The following is a 19,014-nucleotide window of genomic DNA, read 5'->3' as shown; positions in this document are numbered from 1 at the left end:
ACTATTCTGAAAGGCCCTTTTTTCCTTTTCCTTTTCTGTTTTTGCCCATCTTACTTATTTGGTCTCTTGGCAGTGTGCTTGTTTGGATGTTCTCTCATTTTTATAACCTGGGTGATTACAGCTTGCTTTGAAGACTCGGAGCCAAGGAATCCCTGGTTTTCTTCATGCCACTCGCTGGTGCTAAACTGGGCACAGTCAGCAAGCAATGTAAGGTGCTCCTCGTTCCTTTCTGGATTGTTTATTGGAGCCCAGCAATGAGCTAACACCCTTTTCTCTCACTTTTAAAAACGACTTGCCATGGTCGTTGTACTACTTTAATGGTAATGGTAAAGGACACCTGGAGGGTTAAGTCCAGTCAAATTCGACTATGGGGTGTTGTGCTCATCTCTGCTTTCAGGCCGAGGGAGTCAGTGTTTGTCCGCAGACAGCTTTTCCGGGTCATGTGGTGAGCATGACTAACCCGCTTCTGGGACACTGTGACAAGCGCCAGAGAGCACAGAAATGCTGTTTACCTTCCCACCGCAGCGGTACCTATTTATCTACTCGTGCTGGCATGTTTTCAAACTGCTAGGTTGGCAGGAGCTGGGACAGAGCAATGGGAGATCACCCCGTCATGGGGATTCAAACTTCCGACCTTCCGATCGGCAAGCCCAAGAGGTTCAGTGGTTTAGACCACAGCGCCACCCGCATCCCTATTCTACTACTTCTTCACTGCAAGAGAGCTATGCATAACATAGTTTCAAGTACAATAGGCACTAAGGGATGCAGGTTAAACCACAGAGCCTAGGGCTTGCTGATCAGAAGGTTGGCGGTTCGAATCCCCGCAAAGGGGTGAGCTTCCGTTGTTCAGTCCCTGCTCCTGCCCACCTAGCAGTTCAAAAGCATGTCGAGTGCAAATAGAAAAATAGGTACCGCTCCGGCGGGAAGGTAAACGGCGTTTCCGTGTGCTGCTCTGGTTTCTCCAGAAGTGGCTTAGTCATGCTGGCCACACGACCCAGAAGCTGTACGCCGGCTCCCTCGGCCAGTAAAGCGAGATGAGCACCGCAACCCCGGAGTCATCCACAACTGGACTTAACAGTCAGGGGTCCCTTTACCTTTACAATAGGCACTAGGCACCAGTACATTCTGTGAACCTGATGCCTTTGAAACACTTGCTCTTTTCAGATGTCTAGCCTGCACACATGAGGGCCAGAGTGGGTGGGAGCCCATGTGCCACCTCTATAATACCAGTGTCTCCATGCATTCCAGACATGTCCACCTGACCTTCCCACACTAAGCAGGAAGACCTTCTAAGAATATCTGGCTGGACATGCACAGAAGTGTGCTTGTCCTATCAGGGTTCTTTATTTCAGGGAGACTTGAGACTTTCATACTAAACATGCAAAGGTCTGGAGTTGAGAGAACAGGATGGGGAAGTGCACATGGAGACATTTGTCTAGGGATGGTGCACACATACACACTCATTTTCCCTGCACATGTTAAGAATATAAGACCAAAGGTCCATCCAGTCCAGCATTCTTCTCTCTCAGGTGTCTGCAAGCAGGACCAGATCCCCTCACAGCACTCTGCCCACTTGTGAGTTCCAACAACTGGTCTTCAGAAGCATCCGGCCTCTGACAATGGAGATGGAACAACTTCAGCCGGACTGCCTGAAGGTGCGTCCTGTGCAGCTATTATTTGTATTCCTAGCATTTGTGTTTCTTCAATAAATAGCTAAAAAGAAAAGAGGCGGAAGAGCCAAAGAAGCCGGAGGAAATGGGGATTTTGGAGAAAGTTTGGGAATTGCAAAGGGGCTGGGAAATCAGGAAAAGGACCGCAGGGCTTGGCCCTTGGAGCTTCCACAGCGCTGTGGCCAGAAGCACCACACTCTCTCGAAACCTGAAATAAACATGGACACCACACCTTCAAGAGAAGATACAGTTATTTAGGGACATTCCAGCATTTGCTTTGATGCTATTTCAAACCTGTAAGATATAATTTAGCTTTTGGGGGATGAAATGGGAAAACATGGCCTAAAAAACAAATCTAAGGACATATTATTATGTTTGGTTCCTGTAGCAGAGGCCTGCAGCCAGACCTATTAAACGCTTTTCTGTCTTTATTAAGTTACCTTTTCCATGTTCTGTTTTCTAATGAAGGTTTCAGATGCTAAGAGTTATTGTTTTGTTTTGTTTTTAATTTAAAGAGAATGTCCTTGATTTTTAGAACAAACAAGCAAGGAGCTTGGACTTTATTAAGCACTGAGCGATGGAACAATAGCCTGGTGCGATTAGCAGGCTGTTCAACAGTGGAACAGTCTCCCTCAGAAGGTGGTGGACTCTGCTTCCTTGGACAGATAGATAGATAAAACTTTATTCGCATTAGCCAATGGCCACAGCAACAGTAAAACATTACAGTATACGCAGAAATGGAAGTTTGATATAAGAGCACAATTTAAAGTCCTGAATCAGCAGTCAGTTAGTGGCCCTTATTCTGATTGCCCCTGCTATGGACCTAGCCACCTTTGCTGTTATCTGCTCATTTTGATCTGATAGAAGAAAGGACATTGTGGCAGTGGTTGAGCGCCCTGGGATGGTTAGTACGAGTGGGGTGATGATCTCATTCCTCAGGGCTTTGTAGAGAGTACAAGACGGGAGGACGTGGGCCGCTGTTTCGGTGCTACCATCTCCACAGGGGCAAAGACAGGATCTTTTGGAATCAACCCTCAAGTACCGTAAATGGCAAAACATCCAGTCTTGCAAGTATAAAAGCACATCTGTATTTTGGGATAATAAGTTTGTGCAGATATGGAGCCAGAGAATCAAAATGGAGAGGTGGAAAATGAACATACCAAGGGCAGAATTTCCTTATATTGGCCAGGTTGTTCTGATGCTTGATATCTTTTAGGTGTTGACCAATTAGACTGTTTGCTTTAGTAGGGCCCATAGTGAGTAGGTGTTGTGGGGATAGGCCACAAGAGTGAAGTTTTTGATAGACGGTTTTAAGCCAGGCACTTTTATGGGAGTCTTGAAGTACTAGGGATAGTAAACCGGGGGGGATTTGAGTTTAGGCAGAGCCAGAAGTAAAGAGTTCTTTCTGCTTCCTTGGAGGTTTTTAAGAAGAGGTTGGAAGGCCATCTGTCTTGGATGCTTTAGTGAGATTCCTGTATTGCAGAGGGTTGGACTAGATGACCATTGGGGTCCTTTTCAACTCTATAATTCTATGATTCTATCTCTATACATACATACACATCAATTAGTATACAGGTGATGCTTAAGTATACAGGTGATGCGTAAGTGATCACTCCACGTAAGGCAGTTTCATCTGTTCACAATAAGTGGATTTTAGCAACAGTCTTATCAGTGTGTAGAAATTGTCTCGACCAGAAATACAGCTGCTGTCTGTGATGGGGAACCCGCGATTCTCCAGATGTTTTGGACTCCAACTCCCATCATCCCTGATCGTTGGCCATGCTGGCTGGGTTTGATTTAAGAATGATGTTGACAAGCTGAAACTCTGCAGAGAAGGAAAATCAAGATGATTGAAGGTCTGGAAACCAAACCGTATAAGGAAAGGTTGACGGAACTGGTATGTTTAACCTGGAAAAGAGGAGACTGAAAGGAGATATGATGTTGTTGTTTAGTCGTTTAGTCGTGTCCGACTCTTCGTGACCCCATGGAGCAGAGCACGCCAAGCACTCCTATCTTCCACTGCCTCCCGCAGTTTGGTCAGACTCATGTTTGTAGCTTCGAGAACGCTGTCCAACCATCTTGTCCTCTGTCGTCCCCTTCTTCTTGTGCCCTCCATCTTTTCCAACATCAGGGTCTTTTCCAGGGAGTCTTCTCTTCTCATGAGGAGGCCAAAGTATTGGAGCCTCAGCTTCAGGATCTGTCCTTCCAGTGAGCACTCAGGGCTGATTTCCTTAAGAATGGATAGGTTTGATCTTCTTGCAGTCCATGGGACTCTCAAGAGTCTCCTCCAGCACCATAATTCAAAAGCATCAATTCTTCGGCGATCAGCCTTCTTTATGGTCCAGCTCTCACTTCCATACATCACTACTGGGAAAACCATGGTTTTAACTATATGGACCTTTGTTGGTAAGGTGATGTCTCTGCTTTTTAAGATACTGTCTAGGTTTGCCATCGCCTTTCTCCCAAGGAGCAGGCGTCTTTTAATTTCGTGACTGCTGTCACCATCTGCAGTGATCATGGAGCCCAAGAAAGTAAAATCTCTCACTGCCTCCATTTCTTCCCCTTCTATTTGCCAGGAGGTGAAGGGCCCAGTGGCCATGATCTTTGTTTTTTTGATGTTGAGCTTCAGACCATATTTTGCGCTCTCCTCTTTCACCCTCATTAAGAGGTTCTTTAATTCCTCCTCACTTTCTGCCATCAAGGTTGTGTCATCTGCATATCTGAGGTTGTTGATATTTCTTCCGGCAATCTTAATTCCGGCTTGGGATTCATCCAGCCCAGCCTTTCGCATGATGAATTCTGCATATAAGTTAAATAAGCAGGGAGACAATATACAGCCTTGCCATACTCCTTTTCCAATTTTGAACCAATCAGTTGTTCCATATCCAGTTCTAACTGTAGCTTCTTGTCCCACATAGAGATTTCTCAGGAGACAGATGAGGTGATCAGGCACACCCATTTCTTTAAGAACTTGCCATAGTTTGCTGTGGTCGACACAGTCAAAGGCTTTTGCATAGTCAATGAAGCAGAAGTAGATGTCTTTCTGGAACTCTCTAGCTTTCTCCATAATCCAGCGCATGTTTGCAATTTGGTCTCTGGTTCCTCTGCCCCTTCGAAATCCAGCTTGCACTTCTGGGAGTTCTCGGTCCACATACTGCTTAAGCCTGCCTTGTAGAATTTTATGATAGCCATCTTCAAATATTTCAAGAGCTGTCACATGGAAGAGGGAACAAGCTTGTTTTCTCCTGCTTCAGAGCTTTTAAAGCAGAGATCAAATGACCATCTGTCGTGGATGCTTTAGCTGAGATTCCTGCATTGCAGGGGTTTGAACTAGAGAACCCTTGGGGTCCCTTCCAACTATAAAAAGTAAAGGTACAACAATGACTCAGAATGCAAGATGAGAGTGGGGCACCAAAGGTTGCTGTCACACAGGGCACTGCTGAAGTTTGAAAGCCCAAAGTCCACCACTGCTCACTGGGAACATAAGAATATGGGTAGAGACTGCTGGATCAGGGCAATGGCCCCTCTAGTCCAGCATCCTGTTCTTACAGTGGCCAACCAGATGCCTGTGGCAAGCCTGCAAGGAAAACCCAACCACAGGAACAGTCTCCCCTCCTGTGACTTCCAGCAACTGGTATTCAGAAGCCTACTTCCTCTGACAGTGAAAGTAGAACATAGCCATTGTAGCTATTGATACACAGCATTCCTCACATACGGCCTATAGAAATATTTATTAATGCTTTCTCCCCAAGGGGTCATCACTCTGTGGTTCGAGCTTCAGTTTTATAGTCCGCAAAAGGTGAGCAGAGGAACTGCTGAGCACTTTTAAAAAGAGAGAGATGCAAACATGTATTCCGTACAGCAATAAATGCAGTCAATGTATTTAACCACAGAGCCACCACACCTTAGACTTTACAGGGGGGGAAACACATTTAGCTAAACTTCCAAGTATGACACATTAAGAGAAGCTGAGATGGTGTCTCTGCTCTCTAATCTTTAATAATGTCTTTCTTCCCTATGGCTGGCAGAGCTATTAGGCGAATTCCAGCCTTAACTTGAATTCTGTGTCAAGAGCTGCATTTAGAGAATAATTTGTGGGTGGGTGAGCACATTATATTTTCATTCAAAAGCCTTCTGAGGACTTGCAGATTACACAGTGTTTGGGGTAGTAAGCAGCCATTTGTTTTGGGTGGGACAGGACAACAGAAGCAATATCTTTCCAGGACCAGCTAATGATAAAACCTATGAACAGCAATTTGTAAGTAATGGCAAAATTCATTAGCAGTGTGGGAGGTAAACATCAATAAAAACATCTTTAAAAATGCAGTATAAACACCAACAACTGTGAAACACTGGCCTGCGAGCGCTCCAATTGGAGAACAGCCTTTACCAAAGGTGCCATGGGCTTTGAAGACGCTCGAACTCAGGACGAAAGGGAGAAATATGCCAAGAGGAAGGCACACTTGGCAAACCCTCACCATGATCAACTCCAGCCTGGAAACCTATCTCCCCACTGTGGAAGGACGTGTGGATCCAGAATTAGCCTCCATAGTCACTTACGGACTCACTGTTAAAACCGTGTTGATGGAAGCCAATCTTACTCGACTACGAGTGATTGCCAAAGAAGAACAAGAAACATCAATACCCTACTAACGATTTCTCCTGTAGCAGCTTCCACTCAAAACATTTTAGACCTTATATGCATTACAAACTTATATAGAAGCTTTGTAGCACTCTCTCTAGAATGACTTTCCCAATTCCCAAATAATCTTGGGGACTGCAGATAAGGTTCATTCGCTCTTACAGGACTGCGGTTTCCAGAGATCTCTGGGCTAAAGGGGTGCCTGGTAAACTGGTGTGAAGCCTGCAGTACAGATATAGCATTTGAACTGCAGTGAATCCCACAATCTAGGAATTACTGGGATGAATACAGACAAAGCTTCGGCCTCCACAACAGAGTGGGATTTCTGTTTTCTTAGTGCAGTTTAGGGTGGTCCAGGGTATCTAACTAATGCATCTCATCAGGGCAAGATTTATCTGTACACAGAGAAACTTTCCTCCCTCAGAACCAAGTGTCTCCTAGATCTGTTCTAGGGATTCCCCCAACCCTTGGGAATGGATTTTGGGAGATTGCAAGGTGTGCACATGCAGGAGCATAAATCCCTGCAATGACAGAATATGTTAGCACCTATGTGTTGTAGTGCCTAGAGCAGGAGTGTCCAAACTTTTTTCAAAGAGGGCCAGATTTGTTGAAGTGAACATGCATGAGGGCTGACCAAAGGGCCAACCAAAGAAATTAAACTGCCAGAGGGCCAAATTAGGCCCCAGAAACGGACTTTGGACATGCCTGGCCTAGAGTGTTGGACTGAGACCTGGGAGACCAGGATTCTAGTTCCCACTCAGCCATGAAGTTCCATGTGTGACCTTGGTCCAGCCACTGTCTCTCAGCCTATCCTACCTCACAGGGTTGTTGTGAGATTAGAACAGAGAGGACCACGTATGCCACCTTGAGTTCCTTGGAGGAAAGGTGGGATATAAATGTAATAAATATTAAATAAATAAAATTAGATACTGCTCCGTAGGTCATATTGTCCGTGGTGGGCTGTCAGAGGACAGTGAAGAGCCACACACATATTTCTGAGGTTCATGGTGAGCGTGAGGACTAGTAACTTGGCCATTTTATAAAAGAAACCTCAGATCCGAAAGCAATGCCATATTCTTTCTGCACAGAGTTGCCAATATTTAAGAACGCTAAATGCCACATTTCATTTCCATTGTCCAGAAGCGGAGAATGCGAGCATGTATGTCACTTCGAAAGCCATTGATCTGTAGACTAAATGATCTCTATTGCATAGTACACGTTGGCTGGTGAGCAAGAGGATTAAAATGCTACATGCTGGGAGGAATTAGGAAGTGCAAGTTTTCATAACTCCTATAATTTGTAAAGACCAAAGGGGGTGGGGGGGGACCCTGGTGGAATTAATCTATTTCTTATGCTCATTCCAGCTGTGTTTAATTTACCCTTGGCTATTCCTCTCCTCTGATCAAGGAATGCTGTGCCTTACATTGATTCCCCCCACCCCGTAATACTCACACTGAGCTTAGGGTTGTTTTTTTAAAAAAATTAATTGTTTAAATATGCAATGTTCCAGAGCTGGAGTAACTACGACAGCATAACAGCTATATTCTCCCATCCTCTTTGTTGTCTTAGGGGCCCAGTTGGCACATATTATAACCTCTCTAGGGGAAAAATGGATCTTATTTTGTTTCATTCTGGGGAAGGGGCATAGCTCAGTGGTAGAACATCTGCTTTGCATGCAGAAGGTTCCAGGTTCAATCACTGGCATCTCTAGGTAGGGCTGGAAGAGACTCCCGGCCTAAAACCCTGGAGAGCGGTTGTGAGTCTGTGTCAACAATGCCGAGTTTGATGAGCCAGCGAATTGACTCAGTAGGAGGCAGCTTCCTATGATCTGATTTGTGTTCAAAGGAGGACTGGTGGGCAGTTGATGTTTTGAGAATCAGCTGATGACCCATGCTTGGTGGCTTTTGATGACCAGGAGATGTATCACTTTATTCATATACAGTGGTACCTCAGGCTACATACGCTTCAGGTTACATATGCTTCAGGTTACAGACTCCGCTAACCCAGAAATATTACCTCAGGTTAAGAACTTTGCTTCAGGATGAGAAGCAGCGGTGTGGCGGCAGCGGGAGGCCCCATTAGCTAAAGTGGTCTTCGGGTTAAGAACAGTTTCAGGTTAAGAACGGACCTCCGGAATGAATTAAGTACTTAACCTGAGGTACCACTGTACCGCCTTTCCATTGTTTAAACCAGGCACCCCTAAACTCGGCCCTCCAGATGTTTTGGGACTACAGTTCCCACCATCCCTGACCACTGGTCCCATTAGCTAGGGATGATGGGAGCTGTAGTCCCAAAACATCTGGAGGAGGGCCGAATTTGGGGATGCCTGGTTTAAACCATGCTCAAGGCGGCTTGCAACATGAAAAGATTTACATAATTGCAAACGTAATAAAACTAGTCATAAATAAAACACATCAAAAAGTACACATTCCAACCTGAACCATTTCCACATGGAGGAGTGCCACAGGAAAGAGGCAAAGACTTATGAGTCTGCTGCCTCAGAAGGGAGGAATAAAGCCAAAAGGACTTACCTCAGAGGAGAGGTGGTTTTGGTTCAAGGTTAGGTTCAATATCCTGATGGTAAGAGTAATTTGGCGATGGCTTTGGAAGGGATACTTAGGTGTTCAAACGCTCCATCAAAGAAGAGAGGCAGGATATAAAAATATTTTAAGGATCCAGGGCAGGTCAGCAAACTTTTTCAGCAGGGGGCCGGTCCACTGTCCCTCAGACCTTGTGGGGGGCCAGACTATATTTTGGAGAGAAAAAAATGAACGAATTCCTATGCCCCACAAATAATCCAGAGATGCATTTTAAATAAAAGGGCACATTCTACTCATGTAAAAACACGCTGATTCCCGGACCATACGCGCGCCGGATTTAGAAGGCGATTGGGCCTGATCCAGCCCCCGGGTCTTAGTTTGCCTACCTATGATCCAGGGGGTTGAAGGGGCTCAGCATACAGCCTACTTCCTCCCTCCCACAAACTCATCACAATACTTTAGAAAAACCCACACCATCTCAATAACAAAAGTGATAAAAGTCACAGTAGCTTCAGTTTAAAGAAAGAGCACCCTTAGGTGTGAGAGTGAGGAGGGGCATTGAAATTTTAACCATTAATGTCTGGAGAGCAGACTGAGTGGCACATAGCCTTCTCCACCCAGGTGAGCCCATCTCATGGAGAATAAGGCCATCACTAGCCACTATCTATGATGGCTATGTTCTACCACCACTGTCAGAGGGAGTGTGACTCTGAATGCCAGCTGTTGGCATTCACAGGTATGTGTGTCCCATAGGCATCTGGTTGGCCACCTTGAGAACATGATGGGCTGATCTTAGTGTCTTTGTTGTTGTTTAGTTGTTTAGTGGTGTCCGACTCTTCGTGACCCCATGGACCAGAGCACGCCAGGCCCTCCTGTCTTCCACTGCCTCCCGCAGTTTGGTCAAACTAATGCTGGTAGCTTCGAGAACACTGTCCAACCATCTCATCCTCTGTCGTCCCCTTCTCCTTGTGCCCTCCATCTTTCCCAACATCAGGGTCTTCTCCAGGGAGTCTTCTCTTCTCATGAGGTGGCCAAAGTATTGGAGCCTCAGCTTCAGGATCTGTCCTTCCAGTGAGCACTCAGGGCTGATTTCCTTAAGAATGGAGAGGTTTGATCTTCTTGCAGTCCATGGGACTCTCAAGAGTCTCCTCCAGCACCATAATTCAAAAGCATCAATTCTTCGGCGATCAGCCTTCTTTATGGACCAGTTCTCACTTCCATACATCACTACTGGGAAAACCATAGCTGTAACTATACGGACCTTTGTTAGCAAGGTGAGGGTCTTATATTTCCGTAATTATGACTAAATTTGCATCTAAAGCAGCATGTGCACGTTTCATGCAAATCTGTCCCTCTTCTGACCTCCTTCTGGTGCACGGAAATTATTAGTTGCTTGCAGTGCTATTTTTTTCTAGAAAAAGAGGTGCTGGAGCTCACTGCGAACTTCTCCCCTCTTCTCTCTTAGAATGGCAACAGCGCCTACCTAAGAGGTACTGCAGCTGAGCTCCAGTGAGCTCCAGCTGAAAAAAAGACCTGGTTGCTTGGTTGCCCACAATTTTTTTTATTATTATTCATTTGTGCCCTTCAAAGGAGTGGGGGGCGGGATCTCTTTTGTCATGGCAGCTTGTCTCTGGAGTACACTATCTGTTGAGAGAGACGTGTTATTCTTTATTGCCTTCTTTTGTGTGTCCCTTGAAGTATCCAATGCAATTGTGTGCTGCCATTGTTCTGTTATTTTATTGCAACACTGTTCCTTGTTTTGCTGCGATGTTTATGATCTGTTGCTTTCATTGTGGGCTTTACCAAGAGTAAGGCTTGAAGAGCAGCGTTTAAACATCCTAAGAAATAAAAGACATGGCGCTTTGAGAGAGAGAATGGACAAACTTTTGCGAAGCCTTTGGCTCGTCCACCTGGAAGCGATTTCTTCCTTGCAGTTGGTGACCATCCAAGAAGGTCCTACTTACAAAACCACACTAGCGCCCAGTGTGAAGTGTTGGAAGTCTTCAGCAGAGGCAGCCTCTCATTATCAGATTTTAAGTTGCTTTGTGCAATATCCTTTTGCTTGCTTTAAAAAAACGACAACAACAGCCCTGTCCCATCATTTCCCCTTCCAAATTGGTGCTTTCGCTTCGAATTGACAAACAAGAAGAAACCATGGCTGTGTTGCTTGATTCTCCTCCCAGATGCCCATCAACACCACGGTGCTCATGGTAAGCCAAGCACAGGATTCCAGTCTCCCTTGGCCACAGGTATGTTTCACCACCGTCTGGGCGGCTGCTTCTATTTATTCCACGGCGTTCTAAAAATTGTGCCTTCCAGGTTGGAAGCCAAAACCACTGCCAGAGTCCTTTCTTTATTAAAAGTAACAACTCGAAGGTATTGAAAAATCACAAGCCTTTTGGAAACATACTGAATCCTTTATGGGAGGGGAAATAATCGAATAGACAAGCTGTTGTTAATTTAGGGCCTTAATTTTCAGACACACTTCTTGAGTCAAGAGTACTTCCTGCTCTAGAATTCCTGCAGGGATACAGGTGGTCCCCGTTCGCCATCTCTGTCTACTGTACATTTTAAAAAAAACCCGTTTCTGACTACACTTAAAACAGTTCTGAAATCTCAAGTTTATGTCTAGACTATTTTAATCAGCTAAATGTCATAATAAGCCATACGCGACTCTTGATGGCTTACATATACCAGCCCTGCTCGTAAAGCGTAAGAGGTGTTTTTAAAAAGGAGCCTGTGTTTGTTTTGCCATGGAAATGGTGCTTTTAGCCTATCGTATCGAATGCCCTGGCAGGATTGGAAAGGTTCTTACGTAACGCCTGGATCAAAGCCCTGCTTGGGAGGCTGGAGATGAATTGGCCTGCCCTGCTCTTTCGGCATTTGGGCAAATTCCACACAATTTATGCCACTATCCATGTATAAGAGGGATGGGGAACCTCTGGAGGGATCTGTGCGTGCGTGTGAACACACCCCTACAGTCCTGTCTATCCGGCCCTCAAGATGCTCACCAAACAGTGCTCTCTCCCAAGCCAAATGTCTTCTCTCCAAGCCACACCCCTTACTTTCCTGCTTGATGCCCTCCTTCATTGAGAATGGATCATTAAACAGGAATAACGCTTCATCTCACCCTGTCCACCTGTCATCTGTAGAATGAATGATTATTGAGTTAGTGTGTAGGGTGGTGAATGTAATTACGTTTAGCCTGCAGTTTAGGGTCTTTTTATGTCAGCATTGTTTTATAGGCTGCAATTATTTATAATAGTTTTAAAGATGATTTCTTAATTCTGTTGCATAACACTATAATGATTATGTTCTGTTATGCTGCTGCTGCTGCTGCTGCTTATTGTTTGTAAGCTGCTTTGGGAGTCATTGAATGGGAAAAGCTGTAGAAACTAGAATCTATCTTTTGGTTCCTCTCTCCTTTTCTGATTTGCTTATCTGCATCTCATCTTCTGACGTCTGGGATGTGCCCAGTCTTCTTCGTTGCCCTGAATATATTTTCCCCTAGTTCTGGTTGTTTTGGAAAAAATAGCTCCCCTCAACACGGGCACTGTTTTAGCTACCATCATGTGGAGCTGAAGAGGGTTCAGAAAGGACAACCAGAATGATCCAGGGGATGGAGCAAGTCCATGTGAGGAAAAGTTGCAGCATTTGGGGCTACAAGAGGTGACATGATGGAAAATGCAAGAGGTGACATGATAGAACTGTAAACAATTCTGCGTGGCATGGAGAAAGTGGACAAAGAACAGCTTTTCTCCTTCTCTCAGAACTTGCACATCAAAATGAAGCTGAATGTTGGAAGATTCGGGACAGGAGAAAGAAAGTGTTGACATTTCCATTCTACCTTAAGGAGCAGACATGTGGAATTGTTGCGTGTCACATGTCTGTTTACATACCAGCACAGCTTGCTGGGAACTTCCATTGTGTATAGCTTTTGTTATTTCCTGTTCTCTCTGAGATGACGCAAGAGAGAGAGACAACATGTTTCTTTGTCCTGATTTATGATTAATAAATCTGTAGTTGTAGTATGCTTCCACAAGCCTCACGCCTATTCTATGTGTGCAGTTTGATCAGCTGATAGTGTGCCCTAGCTGTGAAGCCCGGGTCGCTGATTTACGTCGGAGCAGAGGTGATGGTCTTCGTAGCGGGACGGCTGGAAGGAGATGGCCCAGCCGGGGCTAGCCAGCTGGCCTCCCGGCCCTCTGCATGCCAACAGAAAGTAGTTCTTCACACAATGCAGTGATGGCTTTAAAAGAGGATTAGACAAATCCATCTAGTTAATAGCTATCAATGGCTACCAGTTGTGATGGCTGTGCTCTGCCTCCAATCAGAGGCAGAAATATTTCTGAATACCAGCTTCTGGGAACCACAGGAAGGGAGGAAGCTCTTCTGCTTGGGTCCTGCATGCAAGAAGCGCTCTCTCTCTCTCTCTCTCTCTCTCTCTCTCTCTCTCTCTCTCTCTGCTTAAAGGTAAAGGACCCCTGACAGTTAAGTCCAGTCACAGATGACTCTGGGGTTGCGGCGCTCATCTCGCTTTACAGGCTGAGGGAGCCTGCGTTTGTCCACAGACAGTTTTTCCGGGTCATGTGGCCAGCATCTGCTTCTGGCGCAACGGAACACCGAAACCAGAGCAGCGCACGGAAACGCCGTTTACCTTCCCGCCGGAGCAGTACCTATTTATCTACTTGCACTTTTTGGCATGCTTTCAAACTGCTAGGTTGGCGGGAGCTGGGCCTGAGCAACGAGAGCTCATCATGCTGAGAATATTTCCTGTATTTTTCCTTCGCTAGCAATGAATGAGAAAAGAAATTGCCTCTTAAAATTAGCAAAGAGGAGATAAAATATTGGTGAGAATCTCATGGATAGGGTGCAGGCTGTCTGACATGTGAGGTGGCCAAGAGGCGTTTGGGAGTCTCTTTTCTTTCATTCTGCAAATCATCTCAACAACGGTCTGCACTCTCCAGACTTGCCCTGGGAGTGCAGGCGTCTGGGTTTTTCTTTCTTTCCAGATCAGGCAATGAGGGTAGTCAGGGAGGCTATTTTGCAATGACAAAGTAGCTCCAGAGTCCAGTACCCATTAAAGGACTGCCAAAGAGTCCTGAGAATGAGACAGAAGAATGGACGCCTCTTTGCAGAGGAAGAAATTGGAGGACAGAACTTGACGCATCACTAACTATGCCACTTCCATGGCCCTCCCACTTTTCTTGTGTCTCCCCCGCCAAAAATAAAATAAAACCATTGACTAATAATGCATACAATACAATAGTACTTAAGATTAATATACAGTGGTACCTCAGGTTAAGAACTTAATTCGTTCCAGAGGTCCGTTCTTAACCTGAAGCACCACTTTAGCTAATGGGGCCTCCCGCTGCTGCCCGCTGCCAGAGCATGATTTCTGTTCTCATCCTGAAGCAAAGTTCTTAACCCGAGGTATTATTTCTGGGTTAGCGGAGTCTGCAACCTGAAGCGTATGTAATCTGAAGCATATGTAACCCGAGGTACCACTGTGTGTAGGATGATATGTTGAAGGCAACATACTGTTGTACATCATCCTTTTAATTTCAAAACATTAGGAACAGGTTTGTGTCTCTGTTTGTGATAGGGAAAGTCTATTTTTCACCTTTGTAAAGCGCTAAGGCTCTTTTTTTTAGGTGCTTAATATATAATCTCCCATAAACAGAGAGGTAGATTTAGACATTCATTAGTTTCTTGTCTGGATCCCTATTTTTATATTTGGCCCATTGTTTTCAGCACTTTAGGCAACACCTCAAAACATCCGAAACAAATGTATTCCACTGCTTCCCCCTTTTTTATTTTAAAACAGGGATGGGGGACCAGCGGCCTCCAGGTGTTCTTGGACTCCAGCTCCCATCAGCCTCAGCTAGCACAGCCCACAGTCAGGGATGATGGGAGATGGAGTCCAACAACTTATGGAGGACTACAGGTTCACATCCTTGTTTTAAAACAAATGCAAAAGGTGGAGAACGTAACAGATGAAAATTCTCATTCGACTGTGAAATTACAATCTCTAAATACATATATATTTAAACATTTAAAGCACCCATGGCTTCCTGTTTCATAAGAATTATATTTCTAATATTGCTGAAAGCAGTGGATTTTTGTACAGCGGAGACCTCGTTTTTCTCCTTAGTCATCTCTGTATCCAAAGAGTTACAATTCTTCAGAGATCATAATGTAATATCTAAATTTATATTAATGTTTTATCACTGTCCGTCCTCTTGCAGCCGCGACATTTTCTTTGCCAGTGTGGCTGCTGTGCAGGGATGAAGGTAGAAAAGGTAGGGAAGTTTTAACTCTGGAAGTTAGACATTTTAAGTAGGTAATAGAAGGGTCTGTGGGTTAAACCACAGAGCCTAGGGCTTGCCGATCAGAAGGTTGGCGGTTCGAATCCCTGCAATGGGGTGAGCTCCCGTTGCTCGATCCCTGCTCCTGCCAATCTAGCAATTCGAAAGCACATCAAAGTGCAAGTAGATAAATAGGTACCACTCCGGCGGGAAGGTAAACGGCATTTCCTTGCACTGCTCTGGTTCGCCAGAAGCAGCTTAGTCATGGTGGCCACATGACCCGGAAGCTGCCTGCTCCCTTGGCCAATAAAACGAGATGAGCGCCACAACCCCAGAGTCGGTCACGACCAGACCTAATGGTCAGGGGTCCCTTTACCTTTAGAAGGGTCTTGCCAGGTAGTGTGTCTCTGCTACACTAGCCTCCTGCCAGGTGGGGCGCTGTTGCTTATAGAGAGGGGTGCAAATGGATTAGCAGAGCCATTCTGTCTTCCCCATTGCCTCACTTCTCCCCTTCTTAGTAAGCAACAGTGACCTACTTTCTGGGAAGCTGCTGTAGCAGCTTCGCTCCACCTGCCCAGCCACTTCTGGCATGAAGCACACTAGTTAGTCCAGCTTTCTCATGTAACATTTGGAATAGAAGGCTCTCCAGCAAGTGACTCTGACCACATTGGAGCCAGACCTTTAAAGCTGTGATACCACTTTAAACAGTCAAGGAGCACACACACCCAGAGAATTCTGGGAGCTGTAGTTTCTTAAGGGTGCTGAGAGTTGTTAAGCAATCGCTAGTCCCATCACAGAGCAGAACACTGACCATGCTAATGGGAGCTGGGAGTCCAACAACATCTGGAGGGCCACAGGTTAGCGCCCCCTGGTGAAGTGGAGGTTCAAGTCATGGTTCCAGTGGTATCAGCTCTCCTGGGAAACACTAGCTCGGCCTTTGCAAAGTCGTTTTGCAAAGCTCCAGGTGTTTGGGGCTACGACTTTCATCAGACCCCAGCCAACACAGGAAATTTGAGGGGCATCCAAAACAACTTGGGGCATGAGATTGAACAAGGCTGTGCCACAAGAGCTTCATCATAAACGTTAACACCAAGAGGAAAGCAAACGATCCCCGTAACATCTTTCCGTCCAGCAACTGCTGGGGGCATTCAGCTGAGCTGGACATTTGAGCCTTTTGAGGTTCAGCTACTTCCAAGTCCTGAGGGATAAATTCTCATCTCTCTCCCTGCGTGTGGGGCTTTAATTGTGCACGTCCTATTAGTGCTAATGGGACTTGTGCACCTAAAGTCCTCTGTGTGAAATGAGTCCAATAAATCCAAGGTTACAACCTCATTAAAGGCAGAGTTGCTTATTTCATGTGTAATGGGCCTTCAGCCTCCATGATCTGGCAATTCGTGACTTTTACGCGTCTCCTTTGAGAGAATTCTTCAAGGTTCCTTGCTAATAAATATTTTTCACCATTCTTCCTAGGGTGACCGACCCCCTCGTGACTCTAGCCTGGCTTCACAATGCTTGCACCAGCTAATGAAACAAGCTGCTATCAGGTCAGCCAGAAATGTGTAGGAGCATTCCTGAGGGAGAGCTGGGCTTCACCAGCTTCTAATTTCCCATTTGAAATGGCTGGCAAGTCAGCCACCCGCCTCCTCTACTTTTCTGTGGTGCTATTAGCTTTTGAAAATCCAGCAGTATTCAGCATTTTGTTGTTGACTGCACATGCCTTGAGGGAAAACTTTCTTTCCGCACCCAGAGATCTAGAGTTAAGAAGGAAAGGTGTCTCTCTACAGATGGAAAAGCAGTACAGTGGTACCTCGGGTTAAGTACTTAATTCATTCCAGAGGTCCGTTCTTAACCTGAAACGGTTCTTAACCTGAAGCACCACTTTAGGGGCCTCCTGCTGCCGCCGCGCCACCAGAGCACGATTTCTGTTCTCATCCTGAAGCAAAGTTCTTAACCCGAGGTAATATTTCTGGGTTAGCGGAGTCTGTAACCTGAAGCGTATGTAACCTGAAGCATATGTAACCCAAGGTACCACAGTAGTAACCTTGGCTTTTAAAAAATAGCCCAAGAAGAGAAATTGTTTTTTAAAAATGTGGCAGCTAGACTGGTGACTGGGAGTGGCCACCAGGACCACATAACACCAGTCCTGAAAGATCTACACTGGCTCCCAGTACATTTCTGAGTACAATTCAAAGTGTTGGTGCTGACCTTGAAAGCCCTAAACGGCCTCGGCCCAGTATACCTGAAGGAGCGTCTCCACCCCCATCGTTCAACCCAGGCACTGAGGTCCAGCTCTGAAGGCCTTCTGGTGGTTCCCTCACTGCGAGAAGTGAAGTTAACAGGGAACCAGGCAGAGGGCCTTCTCGGTAGTGGTGCCCACCCAAATGAATGACCTTCCATAGACATTTGAAGGCAGTCCTGTGTCAGGAAGCTTTTAATTCCTGGTGCTCTGTTGTGGTTCTTTATATTATGTTGGAAGCCACCTAGAATGGCTGGGGCAACCCAGTCAGACGGGTGGGGTACAAGAAATAAATCATCATCATTACAACTACTACTACCACCACCAAATCATTGATGTCTGGAGAGGCTTTGTTGCAAACAAATCAGGACCAAAACCCAGAACATTTGTAGTCTGAAAAGTTACAGGACTTCAGCTTACAGGATGTGCACTGATTGGAAGAGAAGCGGTATGACCACCCCAAAAAGGTGGGATCATATATGACGTACCTGATAGCACCATGAATGAGCAAGAAAAATGGCATCTGCAGGGTTCCTAGGAGTCTGCGTTTACATCCAGCTATCCAAACAGTTGCTGCAGGGACTTGAGAATGTGCAGGAAATAGTGAAATACAATCAAAGATGGAAGACAGCTCCACCATTTAATTGCATTCCACTCCTGTAATTTCCATTAGGAGTTATGGTTCTTAGATGAGGGTGGGGTTTTCTTCGCTAACTGCCTGGGTTACTAGCACTCAAGGTAAGGGGAAGAGCTGGGTGTTAACATGCTTTGGTATAAAATTATTAACAATGAAGTAAATTCTTTGGTGCTGGCCAAAGTAGTTACAAGAGGGCTTTAAATGTGGAAAAAATGACCAAATTTCTTCTTTACAGCAGTATTAAAGACACATCAGTGTGTCAAGTAAAACAAACAAGGATTAAACATACACTTGTCTATTAAAAACAAAGTGAAAAAGGCCCACCGTTCGCGTTTCACAGCCTAGAAAGCAAATTCTTGCCACAAGAATTTAGATTTTGACTTGTTTCCCTTCAAGTGGGCTCCTTTTCCCAGGTCCCTTGGTTTGCAGATCCATTCACATGATGCATTAGGCTTTCAAATGAACGCTTTCCCCATTAATATAAGTAATACCCTGTGAACATTATACCAAAGTACCCAGTATTTCCAGGAGTCGATGGATGGGATTTCATCTTCAGAGCATCAATAAAACTGACAAGAATGAATTTAAGTTCTCTTGTGCTGAAAAGCGAACTAGGACTTTGCGGGGGTTGTTGTTTATTAAGACTCTCCTAGGTTGGTGTGTCTGAGACTATCACACCAAGCCAACTGCATGGGCCAGGCCATCCAGTGGTCTTGCTACGCTGGAGGCCTTGTGTATTTTGGATACAGTGATCTCCCAGAAGCAAAGTCATTAGCAAAACAACACTGGCTTTGAACAAATGATTGCAGCGTCTTGGAAAACTCTGCTGCCACCCAGCCGTTGCATGGCTGCATATAGACCAACTAGCTCCCGATTCAGCGCAGCTGCAGGAGCAAACAGGTGCAAGACACACACACGATCCGGCCTTCACAATCTCCCATGGTCCAAGTCTACAGACCCAACCTTATAGATCAGGAAGTG

This window comes from Podarcis pityusensis (genome assembly GCF_964106645.2).
Source record: "Podarcis pityusensis genome assembly, chromosome: 7".
Classification (NCBI taxonomy): domain Eukaryota; kingdom Metazoa; phylum Chordata; class Lepidosauria; order Squamata; family Lacertidae; genus Podarcis; species Podarcis pityusensis.
Note: the sequence above shows the minus strand (reverse complement) of the source record.